Here is a 16,888-nt window from a genome sequence, read left to right as displayed (position 1 = left end):
ATTTATTGCCACCGTGGCCCGCTACTGTAAGTGCTAAACTGCTAACTAACTGCACACTGTAACATTACTGCACAATTGTAGCAGGTTTACTAACACATTAGTTCTATTAGCTATGCTGACTATGACGTTACCTTAGCTAATATTGTGACAACGTTGTAGGCTGTGTGTAGCGGTTATGATATGGTTTGTAAAGTTTTTTTTGCCTGGTCACATACAGCTGATGTGTTGTGCATTGAACTCCACATGCGAACGGAAAAGGTGAGAGGAGGAGAGCGCATAGATGCGAGAAGGAATACAATGTGGCTGCTATGAAAGTGAATTGTGTTTACGCGTGATCAGGGGTGTATTCATTCAGCCGATTCTGTTGAAAAACATTTCTTAAATGGAAGCAACTGTTGGACTAATGATTACACCCTATATCAGCTAGATGCAGGCAAGAGTGTGCAAGACGGTATTGAATGTGTCACTGTCTGTCCATGTGTCTCTGTCACCTCACATTCTTATCTCAACCTGTGTGCAGCTACATTGTAAACTTTAATTAATATGCTAGGTTGTAGCAACCTCATGTATCATGTATTAACTTAAACCTATCGCTGTTACATTGAATATGCTGTAATAGAAATAATAAATAAAATCATCCTCCCTCATCATAAACAGCACTGACCACCACTGATTCTGACTGACATTAACAGCCAGTGCTGTGCTACATACAAGGTCTGATCAACTCCAATACATATTGTGGCCATTCTATAACTCGCTAATCAGATTTAGAAGATCAGGCTGTGCAGCTGAGCAAACTGAGATGTAATCAAAAGGGGACCATTGCGCTCTCCGAGAAGCTTGGCTGGTGCGTAAAACCTGTGATTCAGACAAACCAAAGGTGTGATGGGTCGGTACTCAAAAAGATGTTCCATAACTATTACTTTTTTTTTTTCTTTTTTTTATTATTTTCATTGCATCAGGGATAGTGTACAAAGACATTTCGGCTTTGCAGCCTTCTTCAGTTTGTAGGTACAAATCTTTTGAATTCAAAACAGCATTTTGTAGGGAACACAGGTGAGCAACCGATGAGCAAGCTGTAATGGCATCAAGTCTATTGCCAATAAACACTGGCATATACTATCATCAGACTCCTCTTTAAATTATGCCTTCCAGAATCCACCTTTATTCACCTATAAACGATCAAGAAATCGATCAAACATATTGGTTAAATCAGATGTGGTCAGAGAGAGAAAAGAGGCATTCATAAAAGGATGCTTCCCCTGTAGATCATATACCTCATGTAGCAACATAAGGAAATGTTCTAACTTTGTATGCCCTCAGACTTCTAGGACCTATGAGATAATGTAATGTATAACTTGCATTACGAAATAAGTTATTTCTATGTTAGTGTTCTTGCAATAAGATTTATATTGGAAAAACTTCCTGCGGCTTGAATGTACGCCTTTGAGAACATAAATCCACTATCCGACATCAAGATATCACCTCGCCAGTTGCGAGACACTTTACAGAACAAAATCATTCTATTAATGAATTGCGTTGCAGCGGGATCGAAAAAGTTCATCCACCACGCAGAGGAGGTGATTACGACAACAAATTACTCCAAAGAGAAGCCGTATGAATACAGTGCCTTTGGAAAGTATTCAGACCCCTTGACTTTTTTCACATTTTGTTACATTACAGCCTTATTCTAAAACTGATTAAATCGTTTTTTTCCCTCATCAATCTACACACAATACCACATAATGACGAAGTAAAAACAGGTTTTTAATAATATCACATTTACATACAGTAAGTATTCAGAGCCTTTACTCAGTACTTTGTTGAAGCACCTTTGGCAGCGATTACAGCATCGAGTCTTCTTGGATATGACGCTACAAGCTTGGCACACCTGTATTTGGGGAGTTTCTCCCATTCTTCACTGCAGATCCTCTCAAACTCTGTCAGGTTGGATGGGGAGCGTTGCTGCACAGCTATTTTCAGGTCTCTCCAGAGATGTTCGATCGGGTTCAAGTCCGGGTTCTGGCTGGGCCACTCCTGCGTTGTCTTGGCTGTGTGCTTAGGGTTGTTATCCTGTTGGAAGGTGAACCTTCGCCCCAGTCTGAGGCCCTGAGCGCTCTGGAGCAGGTTTTCATCAAGGATCTCTCGCTCCGTTCATCTTTGCCTTGATCCTGACTAGTTTCCGAGTCCCTGCCACTGAAAAACATCCCCACAGCATGATGCTGCCACGACCATGCTTCACCGTAGGAATGGTGCCAGGTTTCCTCCAGACGGGATGCTTTACATTCATGCCAAAGAGTTCAATCGTGGTTTCATCAGACCAGAGAATCTTGTTTCTCATGATCTGAGAGTCTTTAGGTGCCTTTTGGCAAACTCCAAGCGGGCTGTCATGTGCCTTTTACTGAGGAGTGGCTTCAGTCTGGCCACTCTACCATAAAGGCCAGATTGGTGGAGTGCTGCAGAGATGGTCACCTCCCTGACCAAGGCCCTTCTCCCCGATTGCTCGGTTTGGCCGGGCGACCAGCTCTAGGAAGAGTCTTGTTGGTTTCAAACTTCTTCCATTTAAGCTTAAATGGAGGCCACTGTGTTTTTGGGGAACTTCAATGCTGCATACATTTTTTGGTACCCTTCCCCAGATCTGTGCCTCGACACAATCCTGTCTCGGAGCTCTACGGACAATTCCTTTGACCTCATGGCTTGGTTTTTGCTCTGACATGAACTGTCAACTGTGGGACCTTATATAGACAGGTGTGTGCCTTTCCAAATCATGTCCAATCAATTGAATTTAACACAGGTGGACTCCAATCAAGTTGTAGAAACATCTCAAGGATGAACAATGGAAACAGGATGCACCTGAGCTCAATTTCGAGTCTCATAGCAAAGGGTCTGAATAGTTATGTAAATAACGTATTTCTGTTTTTTTTTATACACTTGCAAACATTTCTAAAAACATGTTTTCGCTTTGTCATTATGGGGTATTGTGTGTAGATTGCTGAGAAAAAAATAATATTCAATCCATTTTAGGCTGTAACGTAACAAAATGTGGAAAAATTCAAGGGGTCTGAATACTTTCCGAAGGCACTGTATATAATTTCAATTCTGTATCCCCAAACGGTTTAAACGAATAACTAGATTTTACCTCCATTCCTATAGGCCAAATTTAGACTGTTAGATGAGAACACTGTCCATATCAAATTTTGCATATCGTTTATGAGTTAGCCTGTCAGGGCGACGTGTATACGGTGAGCGAAGTCAAGCGCAGGACACCGAGCTACTGGCAGATGAACTTTACTAGCACAGTAATATAAATACAAACAAACCTCCAAACAGGGAGGAAACAAAATACGCATACACCCGAAACTGCCGACCTCACGGAAAACAATCACACACAATAACCAATGAGAGACAGGGGGTTATAAAGGGAATACAATATAACATAATGGGAAACAGGACAAACTAGACAAACACCGAAACATAGATCGGTGGCAGCTAGTACTCCGGGGACGACGAACGCCGAAGCCTGCCCGAGCAAAGAGGAGGGGCAGCCTCGGCTGATTCCGTGACAGTACCCCCCTTTACGCGCGGCTCCAGCCGTGCGCCGACCCCGGCCTCGGGGACGGCCAGGAGGACGCGGAGCAGGGCGAGTCGGATGACTCCGGTGAAAGTCCCTCAACATGGAGGGATCTAGGATGTCCCTCCTAGGGACCCTTCACCGTTCCTCCGGACCGTACCCCTCCCACTCCATGAGATACTGCAGGCCCCCCATCCGACGCCTCGAATCCAAGATGGAACGGACTGAGTACGCCGGAGCCCCCTCGATGTCCAACGGGGGCGGAGGAGCCTCTCGTATCTCACTCTCCTGGAGTGGACCAGCCACCACCGGCCTGAGGAGAGACACATGGAACGAGGGGTTAATGCGGTAATTAATGGGCAGTTGTAACCTATAGCATACCTCGTTCAATCTCCTCAGGACTTTAAATGGCCCCACAAACCGCCGACCCAGCTTCCGGCAGGGCAGGCGAAGGGGCAGGTTTCGGGTCGAGAGCCAGACCCGATCTCCCGGTGCATACACCGGAGCCTCACTGCGGTGGCGATCGGCGCTCGCCTTTTGCCGCCTGATAGCCCGCTGCAGATGGACATGCGCAGCGTTCCAGGTTCCTTCCGAGCGCTGAAACCACTCGTCCACCGCAGGGGCTTCGATCTGGCTCTGATGCCAAGGTGCCAGGACCGGCTTATAACCTAGCACACACTGGAAAGGCGTAAGGTTAGTGGAGGAGTAGCGGAGTGAGTTTTGGGCTATCTCTGCCCAGGGAATATATCCTGACCACTCTTCCTGCCGGTCCTGGCAATAGGACCTCAGAAACCTACCCACATCCTGGTTCACACTCCACCTGCCAGTTACTCTCAGGGTGAAAACCTGAGGTAAGGCTAATCGAGACCCCCAGACGTTCCATAAACGCCCTCCAGACTCTAGAGGTGAACTGGGGACCCCGATCAGACACTATATCCTCAGGCACCCCGTAGTGCCGGAAAACGTGTGTGAACAGGGCGTCAGCAGTTTGTAGGGCAGTAGGGAGACCTGGCATAGGAATGAGACGGCAGGTCTTCGAAAACCGATCCACAATGACCAAGATCGTCGTGTTCCCCTGGGAGGGGGGAAGGTCCGTGACAAAATCCACCGATAGGTGAGACCACGGCCGTTGTGGAACGGGTAGGGGTTGTAACTTCCCTCTGGGCAGGTGTCTAGGCGCCTTACACTGGGCGCACACCGAGCAGGAGGAAACATAAACCCTTACGTCCTTAGCTAAAGTGGGCCACCAGTACTTCCCACTAAGGCAGTGCACTGTCCGACCAATACCAGGATGACCAGAGGAGGGTGACATGTGAGCCCAATATATCAATCGATCGTGAACCTCGAGCGGCACGTACCTCCGACCCTCTGGACACTGTGGGGGAGTAGGATCGGTACGTAACGCCTGCTCGATGTCTGCATCAACCTCCCACACCACCGGTGCCACCAGAAAAGACTCCGGGAGTATGGGAGTGGGCTCAATGGACCTCTCCTCTGTGTCATATAGTCGGGACAGGGCGTCTGCCTTAGCGTTCTGTGACCCTGGTCTATAGGTGAGCTTCAATACAAATCGGGAGAGAAACATAGACCTTCTTGCCTGGCGAGGGTTCAGCCTCCTCGCTGCCCGGGTGTACTCCAGGTTACGATGGTCAGTCAGAATGAGAAAAGGGTGTTTAGACCCCTCAAGCCAATGCCTCCACACCTTCAGGGCTTGAACCACAGCCAACAGCTCCCTGACCCCCACGTCATAATTGCGCTCCGCCGGACTGAGCTTCTTAGAATAGAAAGCACAGGGGCAGAGTTTTGGTGGAGTACCCGAGCGCTGAGACAGCACAGCGCCGATCCCAGCCTCGGACGCATCCACCTCAACTTGGAACGCCAAAGAGGGATCCGGATGTGCCAGCACCGGAGCCGAGGTAAACAGGTCCTTCAGATGTCTAAACGCCCTGTCCGCCTCAGCCGACCACTGCAGACGCACCGGACCCCCCTTTAGCAGGGAGGTAATGGGAGCTGCTACCTGTCCAAAGCCCCGGACAAACCTCCGGTAGTAATTGGCAAAACCCAAGAACCGCTGCACTTCCTTCATCGTGGTGGGAGTCTGCCAATTACGCACGGCAGAAACGCGGTCAATCTTCATCTCCACCCCTGACGCGGACAACCGATGTCCCAGGAAGGAGATAGACTCCTGGAAAAACAGTAATTTCTCCGCCTTCGCATACAGGTCATGCTCTAACAGTCTACCAAGCACTCGACGCACCAGGGACACATGCTCGGCTCGTGTAGCGGAGTATATTAGAATGTCATCAATATACACCACTACACCCTGTCCATGCAAGTCCCGGAAAATCTCGTCCACAAATGATTGGAAGACTGAAGGAGCATTCATTAAACCGTATGGCATGACGAGGTACTCATAGTGACCCGAGGTGGTACTGAATGCTGTCTTCCACTTATCTCCCTCCCTAATGAGCACCAGGTTGTACGCGCTCCTGAGATCCAATTTTGTGAAGAATCGCGCCCTGTGTAATGACGCCGTCATACTAGCAATCAGAGGGAGAGGATAGCAGTATTTGATTGTGATCTGATTGAGACCACGGTAATCAATACACGGGCGTAAACCCCCATCCTTCTTCTTCATAAAAAAGAAACTCGAGGACGCAGGGGAAGTGGACGGCCGTATGTATCCCTGTCTCAGAGATTCGGTGACGTATGTCTCCATAGCCACCGTCTCCTCCTGAGACAGAGGATACACATGACTACGTGGAAGCGCAGCGCCTACTTGGAGGTCTATCGCACAATCTCCCTGTCGATGAGGTGGTAATTGAGTCGCCTTCTTTTTACAGAAGGCGAGTGCCAAATCGGCATACTCAGGTGGAATGTGCATGGTGGGAACTTGGTTCGGGCTTTCCACCGTCGTTTCCCCTACGGAAACACCTACACACCGCCCGAAACACTGATCAGACCATCCCTTGAGAGCCCTCTGTTGCCATGAAATGTTGGGGTCATGAGATGTTAACCAGGGAAGCCCCAACACCACGGGAAACGCAGGAGAATCAATCAAATACAAACGTAGTATCTCCTCATGGCCCTCCTGCGTTTTCATCCTGAGCGGCGCTGTGACTTCCCTAATCAATCCTGACTCCAAAGGGCGGCTATCTAGGGCATGGATGGGGAAGGGCACATCAACAGGTACAATAGGAATCCCTAACTTATAGGTGAATTGGCGATCAATAAAATTCCCAGCTGCGCCTGAATCTACTAGCGCCTTATGCTGGGAGTGAGGAGAAACCTCGGGAAACACAACTTTAATACACATATGCGCAACAGAGAGCTCTGGGTGAGTTGGGTGCCTACTCACCTGGAATGACTCATCAGTGCGCTGCCTACGCCTCGATTCCTAGGAGACCCTCCCCAGCACTGACCAGCAGTGTGTCCTCTGCGGCCACAGTTAGTGCAGGGGACGGCCTCCCTCCTGGTCTCTCTCCTGGTCTCCCTAGCACCAGCACCTCCGAGCTCCATAGGGGTCGGCTCGGAAGTGCTGGGGGATGGAATGGACGGCCCTGAATCCGGACGTCCGCGGGTAGCCAACAGGGTATCCAGACGAATGGACATGTCCACCAGTTGGTCGAAGCTGAGGTTGGTGTCCCAGGCCAATTCCCGACGCACGTCCTACCTCAGGCTACATCTGTAGTGGTCGATGAGGGCCCTCTCATTCCATCCCGCGTTGGCAGCCAGCGTCCGGAAGTCCAGCGCGAACTCCTGTGCGCTCCTCCTCCCCTGTCTAAGGTGGAATAGACGCTCACCCGCCGCTTTACCCTCTGGTGGATGATCGAATACTGCCCTGAAGCGGCGGGTGAACTCCGCATAGTTGACAGTAGCGGCGTCTATTCCCCCCCACTCGGCATTGGCCCACTCCAGCGCCTTGCCGGACAGACAGGAGATGAGGGCGGACACGCTCTCGTATCCCGAGGGCACCGGGTGGATGGTTGCTAGGTAGAGTTCAACCTGGAGCAGGAAACCCTGACACCCGGCCGCTGTGCCATCATAAGCCCTCGGGAGCGAGAGCCGAATCCCACTGGACCCCGGAGGTGAAGCGATGGGCATCGCCGATGGTGGTGGTATCGTTGGAGAAGGCGTAGGCAGACCCTCTCTTTCCCATCGCCCAATAGTGCTCACCACCCATTCCATGGCGGTGCCGAGAGCCTGGATCATGGCCGCTTGGTGTTCGACGCGTTCCTCCATTGATCCAGCTGGCACCGCCGCTCCTGCTGACTCCATGAATGGTGTGTGATTCTGTCTGGGCGACGTGTATGCGGTGAGCGAAGTCAAGCGCAGGACACAGAGTTACTGGCAGACGAACTTTACTAGCACAGTAATATAAATACAAACAAACCTCCAAACAGGGAGGAAACAAAATACGCATACACCCGAAACTGCCGACCTCACGGAAAACAATCACACACAATAACCAATGAGAGACAGGGGGTTATAAAGGGAATACAATATAACATTATGGGAAACAGGTGAAAACAATCAGGACAAACTAGACAAACACCGAAACATAGATCGGTGGCAGCTAGTACTCCGGGGACGACGAACGCCGAAGCCTGCCCGAGCAAGGAGGAGGGGCAGCCTCGGCTGATTCCGTGACATAGCCCCACATTTTTTGAACGTCTGAGCCTAATGTCCTTTGTGGTAAGCTAGAATGTATCCAAGTGAGCAGACACCTAAGGCAATTGATTCATGAATGGTTCATGACTGATGCCCTCAATTGCCCTTCGTGCTCACCTGTGTTCCCTACAAATGATGTTTTTAATTAAAAATATTTGTACCTACACACTGAAGAAGGCTGCAAAACCTAAACGTCTGTGCACGCTATCCTTGATGCAGTGAAAATAATGAAAATAATTTTTTTATGAAGTAAGCTTTTTGCGACATCTTTTTGAGTGCAGACCCATCACACCTTTTGTCAGACTGAGATGTATACCGTTACGTCAGGTGTTAATAGCTTGGTCCGAGCAGGTGGTGCCAGTCAGTGTGTGATGAAAAATAAGCATTTCACTGTTAGTCTACACCTGTTGTTTACAAAGCATGTGACAAATAACATTTGACTTGATTTTGATTTGATTTGTTGTCACTGCTGTGTGTCACAGGGACCAGCTCTCCTCCCCCCTCCTCGTGGGTTTATCAGACTGCTGAGTACAGGGTGTTTGTAATCAAACACACACACACATAATCCTCCAGAGAAGGGAAGCTCAGAGATGCAACACAGCCTATTTTACAGCAAATTAGGTTAATCCCGCTCCAGAGGCCCCAGTTAATAACCTCCATAAAGGCTATTAAGACGACAGCAAAATCAACCAAATATCTGAATATCAGATCGAGGTTTACTGTATAATGCACTACAGTAGTTGACACATAACTAAAGTGAGGTAGGCTACTTGGTAAAATCACACATAGTAAGTAAATAGCCTTGTCTGAGCTAGAACACCCCATAGGGCAGAAGCCCATCTCCTGCTTCTGTAGCGTAAGGCAGCTTGATGTGCACCCTCTGGACATGACGCTAGTCTAGACTGCAGTTTAAAAAAAACTCTTACCTAGATATCTCCTACCATTAGAATGCATTTACTTGTTGTCTTACCAAGGTAAATTATCTTAGTGCACTGATAATTTTGCTTATTTTAACCCCCCAAAAAGCTTGATACAAGTGGGGTAAGATAAATGATCTTATTTCAAGTTATTTGATCTTAATATGACATCTTACCAAGACAAATTATCTTAGTGCAATGGCAGATCATTTTTCTTACTTTAACCTAAAAAAGGCTTGAAACAAGTCAGAATATCTTACAATAATACAAGTGATCTTGATGCATTTTCTGGGTAAGCTAAATCAAACAAAACAAGTAAATGCATTTTCTTGGTGGGCGGGATCAACTCACAACAAGTCATTTTAACTTAATTATCTCAATACAATAACATTTACATTGTTTACAGTGTATCGCGAGGCCTAACCCTAATAATATGTTGTTTCATCATTTTCATTGAGGGCATAATTAAAAATAAGATCGCTTATGAACCATATATAGATATATTGCATATGCTATGATATCTGTGAAACTATGTGCACTGGGCTATTTTGCACACTCAAAAATAAGAGTTGCCAGGAAATGGTTAGGAAAAATATTTAAATCATGAGCTCTCATCGCTCCAGGTCCATAGAAACCATACTTCTATGCAAGGCATCTATCATTAAAATCCGGGAAGCCCTGCCAAGTCCTCCCCTCCAGCGTCAGTAGCTGTCTGATCTATCTGACCACTGCCAGGGCTCACCGTAGGGAGTGTCACATGTGTGACTAGGGTTGCAAAGCTACTGGTAATTTGCTAAAGTTACCAGAATCTTCAGTAATTTTGTTAATTAACAAAAAATCTATGGCAATCTATCGTAACTTTGGTCATTTATAATTTAAAAACGTCATATCTAGTATTCATTTATTATATCTGTGATCATATTATCCATGTGTTTCTAGTAGATAGACCGTATGGTTCAAGAGAAAATAGCCTAATTAATGAAAAAAGCATCTTATCAACAATGGCATTATTTTTTATTAACTCTGCAGCTCTTCCAACTATTGACTTTTTTCACAACTGCCACAAGTTTGACGGCAAAACATTGACAACAAATACATATTGACATGGTAAAATGAATAAAAGTTTGTAAAGAAATATACACTATACAGTATATACAAAAGTATGTGGACACTCCTTCAAATTAGTGGATTCGGCTATTTCAGCCACACCCGTTGCTGACAGGTGTATAAAATCGAGTACACAGCCATGCAATCTCCATAGCCAACATTGGCAGTAGAATGGCCTTACTGAAGAGATCAGTGACTTTCTACGTGGAACTGTCATAGGATACCACCTTTCCAACAAGTCAGTTAGTCAAATGTCTGCCCTGCTAGAGCTGCCCCAGTCAACTGTAAGTGCTGTTATTGTGAAGTGGAAACGTCTAGAAGCAACAATGGCTCAGCCATGAAGTGGTAGGCCACACAAGCTCACAGAACGGGACTGCCGACTGCTGAAGCACGTAGCGCGTAAAAATCGTCTGTCCTCGGTTGCAACACTCACTACTGAGTTCCAAAATAAGATCTAAGATCTAAACCTAAGATCACAATGTGCAATGTTAAGTGTCGGCTGGAGTGGTGTAAAGCTTGCCGCCATTGGACTCTGGAGCAGTGGAAACTCGTTCTCTGGAGTGATGAATCACGCTTCACCATCTGGCAGTCCGACGGACGAATCTGGGTTTGGCGGATGCCAGGAGAACGCCACATAGTGCCAACTGTAAAGTTTGGTAGAGGAGGAATAATGGTCTGGTGCTGTTTTTCATGGTTTGGGCTAAGCCCCTTAGTTCCTGTGAAGAAAAATCTTAACGCTACTGCATACAATGACATTCAAGATGATTCTGTGCTTCCATCTTTGTGGCAACAGTTTGGGAAAGGCCCTTTTCTGTTTCAGCATGACAATGCCCCCGTGCACAAAGCGAGGTCCATACAGAAATGGTTTGTCGAGATCGGTGTGGAAGAACTTGACTGGCCTGCACAGAGCCCTGACCTCAACCCCATCGAACACCTTTGGGATGAATTGGAACGCAGACTGTGAGCCAGGCCTAATTGCCCAACATCAGTGTCCGACCTCACTAATGCTCTTGTGGCTGAATAGGAGCAAGTCCCCACAGTCATGTTCCAACATCTAGTGAAAAGCCTTCCCAGAAGAGTGGAGGATGTTATAGGAGCAAAGGGACAACCAACTCCATATTAATGCCCATGATTTTGTAATGAGATGTTCGTCGAGCAGGTGTCCACATACTTTTGGTCATGTAGTGTATATATTAAGAATATTTCATGCTGAAGCCCTTATATTTAACATCAATGGTATTCACTAAGCTGATGGTTTATATTTAGGATAAAGTTTTACAGCTTTGTCATTCTATTTTTTATTTTTAAAACATCTTATTCAATAATTTCATATTTCTTACATGTGATAATGATTATTACTGACACATTTGATAATCTGAAGTACCCAAAAGGGCCACTAGATGTCTTGTTATAGATTATATAAAATCCTTGAAAGATACCAAAATTCTGGTAGTTTACTGGTAAACTTTAAACGTTTCCGGTAATATACCCTCCCTTTGCAACCCTATGTGTGATGTCCATGGAAAGAGCACAAGATAGGGCCCATTGATGCCAAGGATGGATGCGAGCGGGAGGAATCCCTATTGGTTAAGACGAGCCAAGCACACATACTCTATTATCCTATACCATCACAGTGAGGAGAAATAGAAGGAGGAGTATCTAAATAGAACAAACCATTTGGGGCCACTTTTAAGACTATAAAATCACCTGGGAGCATGAAGAGCAGTGTGCAGCGTTTTCCTTTTTATTTTTCACTTTTAAAACTATCAATATCTTGGGGCACTCCCACATACTATGCTTTTAGGTCCCAGGAGAGAACCCTGGGGGCGATAGGATTCAAGGGAACAATGTCTACTTTGAGTTTATATAATTTGAAACTGTTCACGAAGCGTCAATAGCCTATTCCGTAGATAAAGCATTTTTATTCATCTTTAGTAGTAGTAACTTTGGTCATATAAAAAAGCACAAATAGGTGACGTGCTTTCCTACCACATTCTTGCTGTATAGACGACATGTAGGCACATCTCCCTGTAGGCAACATATTAAATTAGCATAATGAGCAATGTTTTCGTGCTTGGTTAGTCAATACTGTGTTTAGCGCTCAGGCATTTCTAGCCAGCCATATTTCCAGTGTAGGAATTCGCTGTTACAAGTCCTATTCAATAAAACCCTGTGCCTCTTTATTAATTTAAGCAAATAAAATATGAATTTAATCAATAAAAATCAGTGTCACTGTGTAAAGCTAAAAGAAAACTTCCAGTTGACGTTTGAACAAGGTCCAAAATGGCTAATTTCCATTCTACAAACAACAGAGGTGAGCAGATGCATTACTGTAGCTACTACACTATTTATGTTTCCTGTTGCATTTAACTTACAGCAACACATGGTGGTATTATTAAACCTTCAGATAAACAGCTCCTCATGCACCATGTACTCTCCTAAACACAGACACACATACACACACACAGTAACACTCATAGTGATACAATTGTTGTGGCTATGCTCTAGCATCATGTTTCGAAACATAACCAGATTGATAACACTGAATGCGCGATAATTGAATCTCAATATGGAATGCTGCATCTCAAAATACTCAGAATTGTTTCAATGATATTTCAGCCTGATTAAACCAATTTGTATATAAAGATAATGAATGGCATTTTAAAGCAGGGCATGGGAAATGTTGTGGGTTGTGGGACTCGATGTCTAGCTCTATAGCTGTGATATCATTGACCTGACCAATCATTCTAAAGGCTTCTAATTTCTGCATCTTCAAAAGCAATGCTTTGTTCACACGTATTATCGTTCGACTGTGAAGTCAACCCTGAACATTATCCTTAATGCCTAATTAACATAGTTTCGGTGGGAAATAAATGTCTAATGATTAGAAGCACAATTCAGCATGAAATTGTGTTGTAATTAGTAGGATCCCTCCCACTCTGCGTTCATTGAATCACCTGAAAGGCTTGTTCACTCCCATACTATTATTTTCCTAATGAAAGATTATTCTGAATAAAAATGAATAAAACGCCCCTCTTCTGCCTCTTACAGAGGGTGACCTGTCTCAACCAACCAACCAGCCTCATTCTATCTGAACACCGCAGAATTCAGTATGAATCACTGGCTGTGAGGCTCTAATGAAATGATGTTGAGTTGATGTTCAGTCGATGTTCAGTGTGTGAGAGGGGGTAGCTAGTTCGTTAGAGGCATTTAACCAGCTGTGTGCTCTGAGTAACAAGGTGGGGCACTGTGCCACGGTGGATGTCACTTGGCTTTTGGTACTTTCCGCTGCTCTTGTAACCGCTGTCGTAAACATTAGCAGTAAACATTAACATACTTGGCAAGAGGGATGTGCTTACATTAGCTCTGCTCTAATGTGGGCAGCCACAGGAACAAACTTCAAAGAATCTAGTGGTGATGAATGGTGCTACCTCATAAAGACATATTAGCCAATTAATTCATTCAATGAATAAGACCAGGCATGTACTGTAGGCCTATGGCCACAAAATGGTCATATACAAGTAAAATCACCCATTGCAAGGGTTATTAAAGCATAGGCTCCTTGAAACCGGGTTGACAGTTCTGGTACAACTAATGGCTTGTAATTCATACATATTTAACTTGTGTTAGGCAATGAGAAAGTGTGTGGGTGTGGGTGTGAGTGTCAGTGGCGTAGCCAGAAATTAGTTGGTGGGTGGGCCTGCAGAAATTTGTGTGGGCCAAAAAAAGCTGCTAACTTCTTGCAATTTTCCACATTTTGCCATTGGGGCAACGAGAACATTCAGCAATTGTATAACTAATATCATGCTATTCTACACATTTTGCCATGAAGCTGAGAGAAAATGTTGCTGTTTAAAAGCAAATTTCCTGCAATTCTACACATTTTGCCATGGAGCAGAGAGGACTATGTGCAGTTGTATAGCTCATCTCATGCTATTCTACACATTTTGCCATGAGGCTGAGAGAAAATATAGCATTTTTAAAGCTAATTAAAGCTAAAATATAGGTGTGTTTAGTTTGCTAAATTAACAAATGAAATAGGAAGTGGCATGGCGAGAGTTTGGGACTATAAGGTTATATCTGCATTGGTGTAAAAAAAAAGATTGATATAGTACTATATAGTACTCTAAACACCACAATTCATGTTGTTAAATTAAAAAGAATGCAAGACAAAAATCGCTGACACCATTCAAACCAATGAGGGTTCAGAACTTTAAAGCCAATTATCTTAGAATCATATTTTTGCAGATAGAACCTTATAGTCCCAAGCTCTCATTTTGGTGCATATAGCCATAGAAGCACAGTGACATATACCTCAATGCGGTCATATTTGTGGCTTATTACGGGTGTGGCTTTCAGTTAGTTATTTTTGGCATTCCAGTTCATCTGTTCTGTTATATTTAATGAAATCTGACTAACCCAGTGCACTGCTTTCTATGAATTCTATCTGATGGGGTTTGCATGTTTAGGTAAAAAGACAAATAATGTCCCTTTTGGAACAATGACATGTAAAGAGCTTATTGATTGGGTGCCCCCCATGGCCCCACCCGTGATTACGCCCCTGGTGTGTGTCAACCTATTTGCCAGCAAGGGCTTGCGGTCATGTAGCGCAGCAGCATGTACCTTTGGCGACCCCCAGCGTGCAGTAAGTGAAAGTTACACTCAGTTTCTCTTCATAAAGCTGGAAACTGAGTCTTCAGTTGAAGCTCACAAAATTAACCCACACATTCAAAATATTGAATGCACAATGTAAAAACGATTGTGCCAATAAACAAACCATAGAACTATAGAAACAATATTTATGTTTCCTGTGAACCCTGCAATCGATAAAGTAGGCTAATATTCAATTCCAGCAGACGCTCATAACTCTTTCCATGGCGTAGATTATAAAGAGAGAGCGTTCGATACGGGCGTATGCAAATATGAAACAATAATATGTTGTACATTGAATAACACCCAGATACATTTAATGAAACTTAATGAAAGCTAATTACATAAGGTAGAGACTAAATGATTCTTACCTGCGTGCAATACACCGTTTTATCCTATTTTTTTTCTCAACAAGTCAGTTTTCCAGGTTTCGTCCCATTTAGATGGTTTCCACAAAAGTCGATAGTGTCTAATACACTCAAGTGATGAACCTTACTCCAAATGTAAATAATGCAAACATTCTAAGGCTATATCCTTCAATAGTGCGCACATAAAATTACTCCAGATATGATGTAAATCCTGCTATTACACCACCAAAGGCGAGACGATGCAAATATCTTTGACGTTGCTTGTTTATTCTTACTTGGTAATTATCTTCTCTTCAATTTGATAAGGTTGATAAAGACGCACCGAGCCCGTGGACAGGTGGTCGGTCCACTGTCCGATTACCAAAAGGTGTCCGCTGACCACTTGTGTCGGTCAAACTTTGTCTTTATATAAATCATCGAATTTACTCCACTAGACAGTCAAAAGGCTGTGAAAAAGTACACCGGAGAGGCAAGGTGATTCGTCGTCATCCTCCGTGGATTCGGCGCTGAAAATGACCACGCACTTTTCTAAATTGTTGAGAGGCAGAGCATCGTAAAACATCGGAAAATATTGCCTACCCAGTTCTAACAGTCAACCCCGAAAAGATGCACCGAATAATTTCGAGATGCAGACAGGTCACCGTTTGCCAAAATTCCACATTTCGCACATCTTTGAAGAAATTAATGTAAGTAATAGTTTAAAAAAAGAAACAGGAGACCAGGTGAGAAGACGAGTTCTTTCGGAAGAGTAAGTCTATGAGCCGGAGATGCTGCGCGCGGTGAGAGGTAAACGGGAAAATAAGCACTTGTCATTTGAAGAGAGAGTGCAATGTTATCACCCCGTGCTATATCTCCCTGCCTCTCCGTGCCTCACAGACTAACAACCTGCCAGTCCTGCTTCGGCTGACACCCCTCTGACGTCATTTTAAAGTAAAATATTTGATATTGGAGACCACATTGCAAACTCAACCCCTTGCTCTGGTCTTGCCCTCGGCTATCTGCACACCTGTATTGCAAGATGTTGGAGGTAGGCAACCTCCCATCACATTAGACTCAACATACTGATTATGACCACAGCCAGATAAGTGAAAACGTTACATATGACAAGCTCAGCTCTTGCATGACACAGAGAGAATGAGTGTGGGGGGCTTATTTTGCACCTTGGGGTCATTGAGACAAACAGGTGCAGTCAGCTGTTGAAATCACACCTGCTATAGCCTACATGTATGTGATTTAGACACAGCAAAACAAATTTTCATGTTTGAAGGTGAGCTAGGGCTCAAATTTGTATCATGAGTCTGAACATTTGCAGGCATGAATATAAATTCATGCAGATTTTCAAGAGTGAGAGAGCACTGCAAATAGAGAAAGCCAAGTTTAGTGCATGAGAAGTTGCTCTCTCTCTCTCGCTCTCTCTCTCTCTCTGTGGAATATCATTGGCAGAAAACCAAACCTCTCTCTAATCAACAGTGCATCAAATGTATTGCAGCTGTAATTGAAAAGTTGCAAGATGAGGACACCAGCATCACCTTTAATTGTATAAAATAGACTTGGTACAATACACTTATTACTACATTAGCGGGTACAGATGCACTGATCCGAGT

At 44.8% G+C, this 16,888-nt stretch overlaps 1 protein-coding gene across 1 annotated transcript in view; it reads right to left on the bottom strand.

Moving 5' to 3' along the window:
- The window catches only part of LOC121538446 (adherens junction-associated protein 1-like), a 78,026-nt gene extending 61,872 nt beyond the window's left edge, over positions 1-16,154 (bottom strand). Inside the window, exon 1 of the mRNA XM_041846459.1 lies at positions 15,288-16,154. The gene's annotated coding sequence lies outside the window, so the exon portion shown is untranslated. The remainder of the gene's footprint in view (positions 1-15,287) is intronic.
- Between the last annotated feature and the right edge of the window lie 734 nt (positions 16,155-16,888).

The sequence above is a fragment of the Coregonus clupeaformis genome, chromosome 24, assembly GCF_020615455.1.
Source record: "Coregonus clupeaformis isolate EN_2021a chromosome 24, ASM2061545v1, whole genome shotgun sequence".
NCBI classification, from domain to species: domain Eukaryota; kingdom Metazoa; phylum Chordata; class Actinopteri; order Salmoniformes; family Salmonidae; genus Coregonus; species Coregonus clupeaformis.
Note: the sequence above shows the minus strand (reverse complement) of the source record. Positions and strands in the feature narration are given on the sequence as shown.